The sequence below is a fragment of the Liolophura sinensis genome, chromosome 8, assembly GCF_032854445.1.
Source record: "Liolophura sinensis isolate JHLJ2023 chromosome 8, CUHK_Ljap_v2, whole genome shotgun sequence".
Lineage (NCBI taxonomy): Eukaryota > Metazoa > Mollusca > Polyplacophora > Chitonida > Chitonidae > Liolophura > Liolophura sinensis.
The window spans coordinates 43,614,036-43,622,715 of NC_088302.1; positions in this window are offsets into that span (position 1 = coordinate 43,614,036).

The following is an 8,680-nucleotide window of genomic DNA, read 5'->3' on the forward strand; positions in this document are numbered from 1 at the left end:
AAATTACTCTCCACGCCCATTGTCTAGCGTGCCACTTACTTTTGAATAATTGTGACGTCACCCGAGACAATGAGATATTGCCATGGAAACCAGGCTAAAGGAGCTTAACCTAAATGAATTAGATTTAGTTAGTATTCCAACTGCATTTTCGTTGCAATAATAAATAAAATATCAATATTTAGAGCTTGTGGTGTTACGTGTAATTAACGGAAGGCAATTTGGGAACAAATATAACTGATATTACCGACAGCTGAAAATGGGCGACCGGCTAAAAGAAATAGACTATAGTGTATATTGGAAGGATACACTTCCATAAATAAAGGTATCCATTATTGTTTGATTAAGCCGCGAGGCCGCAGGCCGTGTCCAAAAAAAAGAAGGACATTCAGGCAAGCTCTAAGTCATACTCAGGCAAATGTCATCCCCCTAGTTTGTCACTACAGCTCTAGCCGTTTTAACAGAGTGCATGCGTGGCATTAAACAGATCTGCGTCATATTCATCAGTAAAGCCTAAATAAGCAACTCAACATGTCTGCCCAAATTTCGCCCAGACGAAGGATATATGCGTCGAAACAGACATTGGTACACCAGCCGTCAACCAACACGGACGCTCCAGGGACCTCTTGCACAAAGCGGTCGTAGGTTAAGTTGGTTGTAATTACCATATCAAGATATGTTTTTAACATGTGCCGCCCTGTTAGTTACCATCAACTTAACCTTCTATCGCTTTGTGCAAGCAACCACGCAGTGATCGCACGCTAAGTTGATTGTAACTACCATGGCGACACATGTTAAAAACATATGTTGCCATGGTAGTTACAAACAACTTAGCTTACGATGGCATTGTGCAAGAGGCCTCTGGTCAATAGGCGTAAGGTCAATTCCCAAAACGAGTGGAAAAATAATGTCACAGTTATGATGTGTAATTGAAATTTAGTATGGTAGCTTTTGAGAAAACAGCCCTATGATCTCTTCATGCGATCTGCCTTTGTAGGGCTGTGTTTTGGGGAAACTTTTCCTGATGCATCAGGTCCATCAGCGGCTGGGAACAACTGCCAATTACCAGTTGAGTTAAGTTGAGTCGCGTCTTAAGTTCTGGCGTATGCTGATCTTTACGTTCGTTCAATAGAAATTGTCTGCCATCATTATGATGTGAATATCTGTACTTCGCATGTGTGCAAGTTCGCTAGTAATTCGTCAATGGTTTGTGGTTTACCTCGGACACGCCGGTTTCCCCAAACCATAAAAATGACCGCCATCGTAAAATTAAAATCAACTGTTTGGCTGTAGTGTAGAGTATGTTCAGTGGTCCAGAGGCTCCACGGGACAAACATTTGGGTGCATGGTAGAAACAAAGAAGTGGAGAATATATTTCATTTTGGCCAAACCTTTGCACTATTTTCATAATGTTCTTATTCATATCGTCTTTTCCCCTTATACCCCGACTATCTTATCTAACCGGTAGAGTCATGTATTCAGATATCTTGGCATTATTGTATGCCATGGATGAAATACATGTCAGATGAAAAACCATTAAATATTGTCCGGAATTATAGCTGGAGTTATTTTCTTTAGAATATTTCTCGACCTAGTTGGGGTGGCTTTTTTTCATTAGATCAGTATGATTTATTGGTTACAACCTAAGTCATGTCATGGGATTTGAGACAAGGAATAATCATAATTGCATCCCTGAGAGCGTTCTTGCGTTCGTGTACAGAAGTAGTGACAGGGTATTGTCATCTAGTAAAATCTGCATGTTTAAAGAAGGATTTGGAAGGCCATAATCACCACATGTATGATTATCGCTTAGAGTATTTAGCATTGCGCTTTTGTTGCTGTAGAAATTCTCAGTTTGCAAACTTAGTACTGAGACACCTTACCATGCAATTTAAACTTGAAAATGCTGGATAGAATATATTTGAGTGTGTAGACATATTCCAGGATCTTTAAGGCAGTACAGCTGTAATACGGCTTACCCAATATGACATCGTTTAAATATATATTTCTCGGTATAGAACTCCAAATAAAGAAAAAAAAATAAATGTACAGTTTTAGTGAAGGCTACCCTTGGATATCACGTCCTCGGATTTTTTGTGACGTAAGGTAAACTTTTAATTATAGTTTATGGTAAAGTAGGTAATACTTCTTTTGGGGATTTTAATTGTTGAATTTTTTAGGTCAGCCAATAAATAATGTGTTAAGAAGAAGAAGAATACAAGCAGGTGGTGCCTAATTCGATGAATTCCTGAGGCCATAAAAATGTAATATTTCACTAATACGACGGTAGACAGCATTATGGTGGGCGGAAACATGGCAGAGTTAGGTGAAAGCTCACGATCACGATCTATCTATCTATCCTTGTGGTTTAATGTCGTACTTAACATTTTTTTTAGTCATATGACGACGACAGAGCATTAGGTGTGTATATATATACTGCGTCTTCTTGTAGCAGTCCGTGCCCCAATGAAGCAACGAAGCCACCAGACATGTTAATCCACTCAGTCACATTATATACTGACACAGAGTCAACCATTTCTTAAGTCTTAAAGCCGACTATTTGCAAGTGCACAACTGTACTTTTTCCAACATGACTGCATTTCATGCAATGTCTTTACTAAGAGTTTAGATAAGTTTAGTAGCACAACTTCTAACGATGCAGTTCCTTGAGTTCATCCAGGGTGTGGGTCGTTATATATATGTTATTGTTGATGCAGTTGTTGTAGCCGTGTTTAGATCCTCTTCAAGACCAGGGACAATACGGTGTTTCCTCTGAAGGTTATCGGGTATCTTTTGTTCGGAGGAGTCTCTCAGAGCCGCTGAAAGGAGAGAGTAAGGTAGAGAGAAATTATTGTGAGGCAGAAACTTTGTAGGGGTCACTTACGGCTGGAGAGAAACGATTACTATTAACACCACTGCATGTTTAGTTAACTTTGTTCAAGTTAGAGTTGTAGGGTGGCGTAAGTTACTATTATTTCAGTCGTTACATGAAGAGTTCTAATCAAAATGTTCATTACAAGGTAAACTGACAAAAGACCAGATTTCATCGGTTACGTGTGGGTATTTTTCCAACTGCCACACCGTGATAGCTGCTCTGGCTTTACTCTCCGTGCTGGATAGTCTTTCATCTTATATATCTGCATAAACCATGGGTATTGCATACAGTTCTGGTCCTGATTTTTGTGCCCAATTCTGTTCAAGCCTTGGCAATGTAGGAGTGTGTGATACTACTTAAGCTATTACATATGAACAGTTAGCTTAAAACTATCACGCTAACGTCAATGTTCTCGTTTTACTCTTCATGTTGCAGTCCTTCATATTTAGCTATCACAATACAAAATACGTTTCGGCTACATGGGTCTTTCAGAGGGTTATCAGCTTAGTATGAATGTAGAACATACAGGCCACAATTATAAGTGCATACGTTGAGTCATCACAATAAGGAAGCAGTCTTTATGGGAAGGCGAAATTATTTGCATATCCCTAGCGATTAAGGTTGCCGAAGCAAATGCCAGTATAACAAGAAGTGTGCAGACCAGCCAGGGACTTGAAATCGTGGACGAAACCGATGCTTTAGCAACGTACAACACCGTGCCGTCTACAAATACAAAGGCAAATCGACCAAGAAACCAATAAGCGCTGTGTTTGTGACACTGAAATTAAATGTAGATTTTTGTCTTGGTATTTTTATGTGTCCTTAGTTAAGATTAGCAGCGCTAAATACCTACGTTTTTTTCTACGTGCAAACATAACAGATGGATCTTTGAAACACTGCATTTAGCTCTTTCCAGTACGCGCATGCGTCAATGACCGATCATGGATTCAGAGTAGTGATATTTCACTCTCTCCCTTACGTTACGGCGTAATGTTTGTTACGTAAGAAAAACGTCTGTGTTGCGATGTTGCAGATCCTTCGATCTTGTCTTGATAAAGAATGCAAAATGAATACTCCATTGCACATTTTCATCTCTATGGACGACACTTGTATTCAGTTCTTCAGCTGGAACAACCCACACGTACATTACCCTCTGTAATATTCTGATCAAGGCAAGAAGCCCAGTGCACAACGAAAATCGTCACAACAACACTCAAGTTCTCTCAATATTTTTATGTAAGAAGTCACGATCCTACATCGCGAGAACTCCATTATGAAGGCATAAAACTGGAGGTTGGGCATAAAACTGTTTTACAGCAACATGAACACGTTTCAAGACATGGCATATTCATTTTGCGCTGCAAGACATTAATTCATCCTGGATAATTGTTAATAAATATTATTTTTTTCTCAGATTAGTACTGAAAATTGTGCCATCAGTGGTAAAAACAAATGTGGTCATTTGAAAAAGTCTGTATTCTCTGTTTAAAAAGGGTAACACATTCTAAACCTCGTCCCAACAACAACATCAACAACTCCTCAATAATTATGGCCTAAGGCTTTATTAAAGTGCACAAATTTTCCTGCACTTCCATTTTTAGACGTGTTTGAAACAGGAAAATAAAAGAAACCATTCCCCATTTACCTACACAAGTTGTCCTATCTACTGAGAACATGAAATACATCAACTTGCATTTTCAGGGTTTATGAAATACGTACATTTACAGCAGGTATGAACAGTTTTGGCAATCATGGTACTTTGGAACAAATGGCGTCCAGACGAGCACATGATGTTTACAAAAATTCTAATGTAGGCCTATGTGACTGGTTCAAAAAGCGCAAGTTAAAAAAAAATAATAACTCGTCTACCGAACAGATTAGCATGCAAAGAAAATAGTAAATCGTTAACTGTTGAGACAATGGTTTTGTGGTGGTTGGCGATTATTCGCCTGCATGGTAGGTAATTGCATTGAAATGATACCTTTATATACCAAAGTTGACATGTTCCATGTTTTAAATGATCAGCTGCCGAATATCACAATAATGTACTGGCCAATACCATTACAATTATTGCAATACAATACGCCAAGCAAAAAATAAAAGCTTGGACAAAAGTGTAACAACGTAATGTGAGACATCGACTCATTGCTTCCTTTCCGTGGTAAACGCCAAACCGTATTATGCGACAACAGCCGATGATTGTTTTGTTGTGAAGTACAGATTTTCATCCGTAAAGTGCAGTAAACATGCTGAAAGTGTGTGCCATAGTGGTGAAAATTAAGTCATCTCTAGCGGATTTCATGTCTTAACGCTGGCAATGTCTGTCACTGTTTGACACCGAAGCACTTTAAACCATGGAAGCGACTAAAGATGTCCTATCTGACGCTGGGATTTACCTAATACATCGAGTGTCTTAGCGATTAAAACATGCGCCTTAACCATGCGCCTTAACCACCCTGTCACGGCCAACTCAACCCCATGACGACTGTAAAATAAAGGCGTCTTTCCAGTTTTATCTTTATGTTATGTGTGTTGTGGACGACATCATACATGCATTCTTAAAGAGCGTTCATCAGTTTCTATTGCAGACCTTTCGACCTGTCTGTCGATAGTTCTGATATTCTGGTGAAGTAACTTACTTGTTAGAGGTTTGCAGACCAGTTTGAATCTGATCTATCCAAGCTATAACCTGGTTTAACTTTGGATCTGATCTATCCAAGCTATAACCTGATTTAGCTTTGGATCTGATCTATCCAAGCTGAAACCTGATTTAACTTTGGGTCTGATCTATCAAAACTATAACCTGATTTAACGTTGGATCTGATCTGCCCAAGCTAAAACCTGATTTAACTTTGCATCTGATCATCCAAGCTAAAGCCTGATTTAACTTTGGATATGATCTATCCAAACTGAAACCTGATTTAACTTTGGATCTGATTTATCCAAGATAAAATCTGATTTAACTTTGGATCTGATCTATCCAAGCTGAAACTTGATTTAACTTTGGATATGATCTATCCAAGCTGAAACCTGATTTAACCTTGGGTTTGGTCTATCCAAGCTAAAACCTGATTAAATTTGGGATCTGATCCAAGCTAAAACCTGATTTAACTTTGGATCTGATTCAAACTAAAACCTGATTTAATTTGGGATCTGATCTATCCAAACTGCAACCTGATTTAACTTTGGATGTGAGATATCCAAGCTACAACCTGATTGAATTTGGGATCTGATCCAAGCTAAAACCTGATTTAACTTTGGATCTGATTCAAACTAAAACCTGATTTAATTTGGGATCTGATCTATCCAAACTGCAACCTGATTTAACTTTGGATGTGAGATATCCAAGCTACAACCTGATTGAATTTGGGATCTGATCCAAGCTAAAACCTGATTTAACTTTGGATCTGATTCAAACTAAAACCTGATTTAATTTGGGATCTGATCTATCCAAACTGCAACCTGATTTAACTTTGGATGTGAGATATCCAAGCTACAACCTGATTGAGTTTGGGATCTGATCCAAGCTAAAACCTGATTTAACTTTGGGTCTGATCCAAACTAAAACTAATTTAATTTGGGATCTGATCTATCCAAGCTGCAACCTGATTTAACTTTGGATTTGAGATATCCAAGCTACAACCTGATTTAACTTTGGATCTGGACTATCCAAGCTAAAATTTGATTTAATTTGGGGTATGATCTATTCAAGCTAAAACGTCATTTAAGCTTGGATCTGGTCTATCTTTTAACTTTGGATCTGATGCCAGCTAAAGCATCGTTTAATTCTGGCACAGCAAAATAATTACGGATTGACGTGGGTAAACATCAGACCATACGTCAAACTGCACGGCTTGGCCTAGATCTTGGGATTGCCGCGATGGGTTTATGTTTCACACAACCGTTTGGCCTGCATGTAGCTCATGTAATGCTTTGATAGGTCCATGTTTCATATCATGGCTTGGTCTGAAACGATGACTGGCATATAGCAGTATGTATCGTTTAATAATAAAATCGTTGCGTAAACTCTACAGAGGGCCATTTTATAACAATTTGCGTACCATTTGATGAAATCAGTTGTTCCTCAGCTAGCTCCTAGTAAAGGACCTCCCAACTCAACAATAAATATAACCAGACTGACCTTGATCAGCACCAAAATGCCCGAACTATGCTTCCAAAATCAATCCTATTCATGAACCGATGGGGAAAAATATTTTAAGAACAGTTACATGTTTTCTTTTCATCAAGTACCAATAGTTTTATGAAGTCGATCACTTTACAGTATAAATACTTGGGTCGTCAGTTGGACTTTGTGGGGCTATCACGTACACTAGAAATTGTTTGTTTCGAGATAGATACTATTTGTTGGTTACATTGGTAAAGACCAAACCGGAAGTCTACATCTGGAGGGATGATGTCTCTTTATGACGGAATGACATAATGACGGGACATAATCTCCTTGTAATGCAACGGTACATCTTGTAAACTGTACAATGTCAAGTGTAGTTCAAAGTAAAACATGTTTTATGTTTTGGCAGTGGTGTGAAAACGAGAACAATGTTTCAATAAAACGAGTTGCTGTTGTATGTAGAATAATTATGTACAATCGAGGCTAGTGCGTTTTTTGAAAAGAACCTGTTTCGAGGAAAATTTATAAATAAATTATCGTATAGTTATGTTTAGTTGCTGGCTGTATGTTAATGTCAGGTTAGCATTGTTTTAACCTATAATTGCCGTATGTTCGGTATAATTGCTCATCTTATTATCAACAAAGGGTTGCTTAATAGGAATGCACAGGAAGCGGAAGTCATTAGAGGAATTAGTCATTACGTGCATTTTCAATACACCTATACCACTGGAACGGAAAGACTGTTTTCTCCTTCCCAGCTTGAACTGGTCATTAAAGTTTGGAGAGTCGGTTGTCTGGCTCGTCCCATTACGTTCACAAGAAGATCAAACATTGTATAGAAATAATGATGATGTGCCTGCCACGGAAGCAATTGTTATCACCTTTTGACGTAATAGAACATTCAACGGATGTACCCACAGTGGTATCGACACTTTCAGGTTCCCAGTCACTGCTCATCTAAGCTTGATATTCAGTGGTTGGTGTGGCCGCGGATCTGATCATCGACGTGCGGGTATAAAGCAACAATCAACTCTGTCACATCACACTTGGAGACTGTTGACTACGGTTTATGCACCTCAGGTTAAGCTGGTGGAAAAGACAACATCCCATACCGCTTTGCACTTTGCTGTAAACAGTATTATGGGTAACATTTTCTTCCACGCGGTAGAAGTCAGCCTGAGTTTTCTGGAGTGATCACGGTGAATCCTGAGTTGCAGGTGGCACACCTGATAATCCAGCTTGAACCACAAGATTACACTGATAACGCTGAATAGAGCCCATGCCTCTTCCTCAACAGCGTGAAGCCTGTGCAGCAGCATGGCTGGCCATGGCTGTCTTGTCATTCACCCTTCATTGTGGATCTTCAATCAGAGCAGGTCAGTTGTTTATATCTTACTCTCAATGTGCGGTACAGGACTTACAATGGACGATCCGGATGTTCAAAAGCGATCCGAACGGCCTGATGTCAAGCCCCGATGGGACAAAATTGTTCTGTTTAAGATCGTGTCGATGTACTGATATATTGATTAACAACATAATTTATTTTTGGATATATGTATGCTTGTTGCTTCATGTTGAAACACTTACAGCGTAGAGAGCAAACCAGAGTAGGGATGATAGTGTAATAATTGGCATATGGTCACATGTAACTGGTGAAATACGGCCTCTTAACTATACTT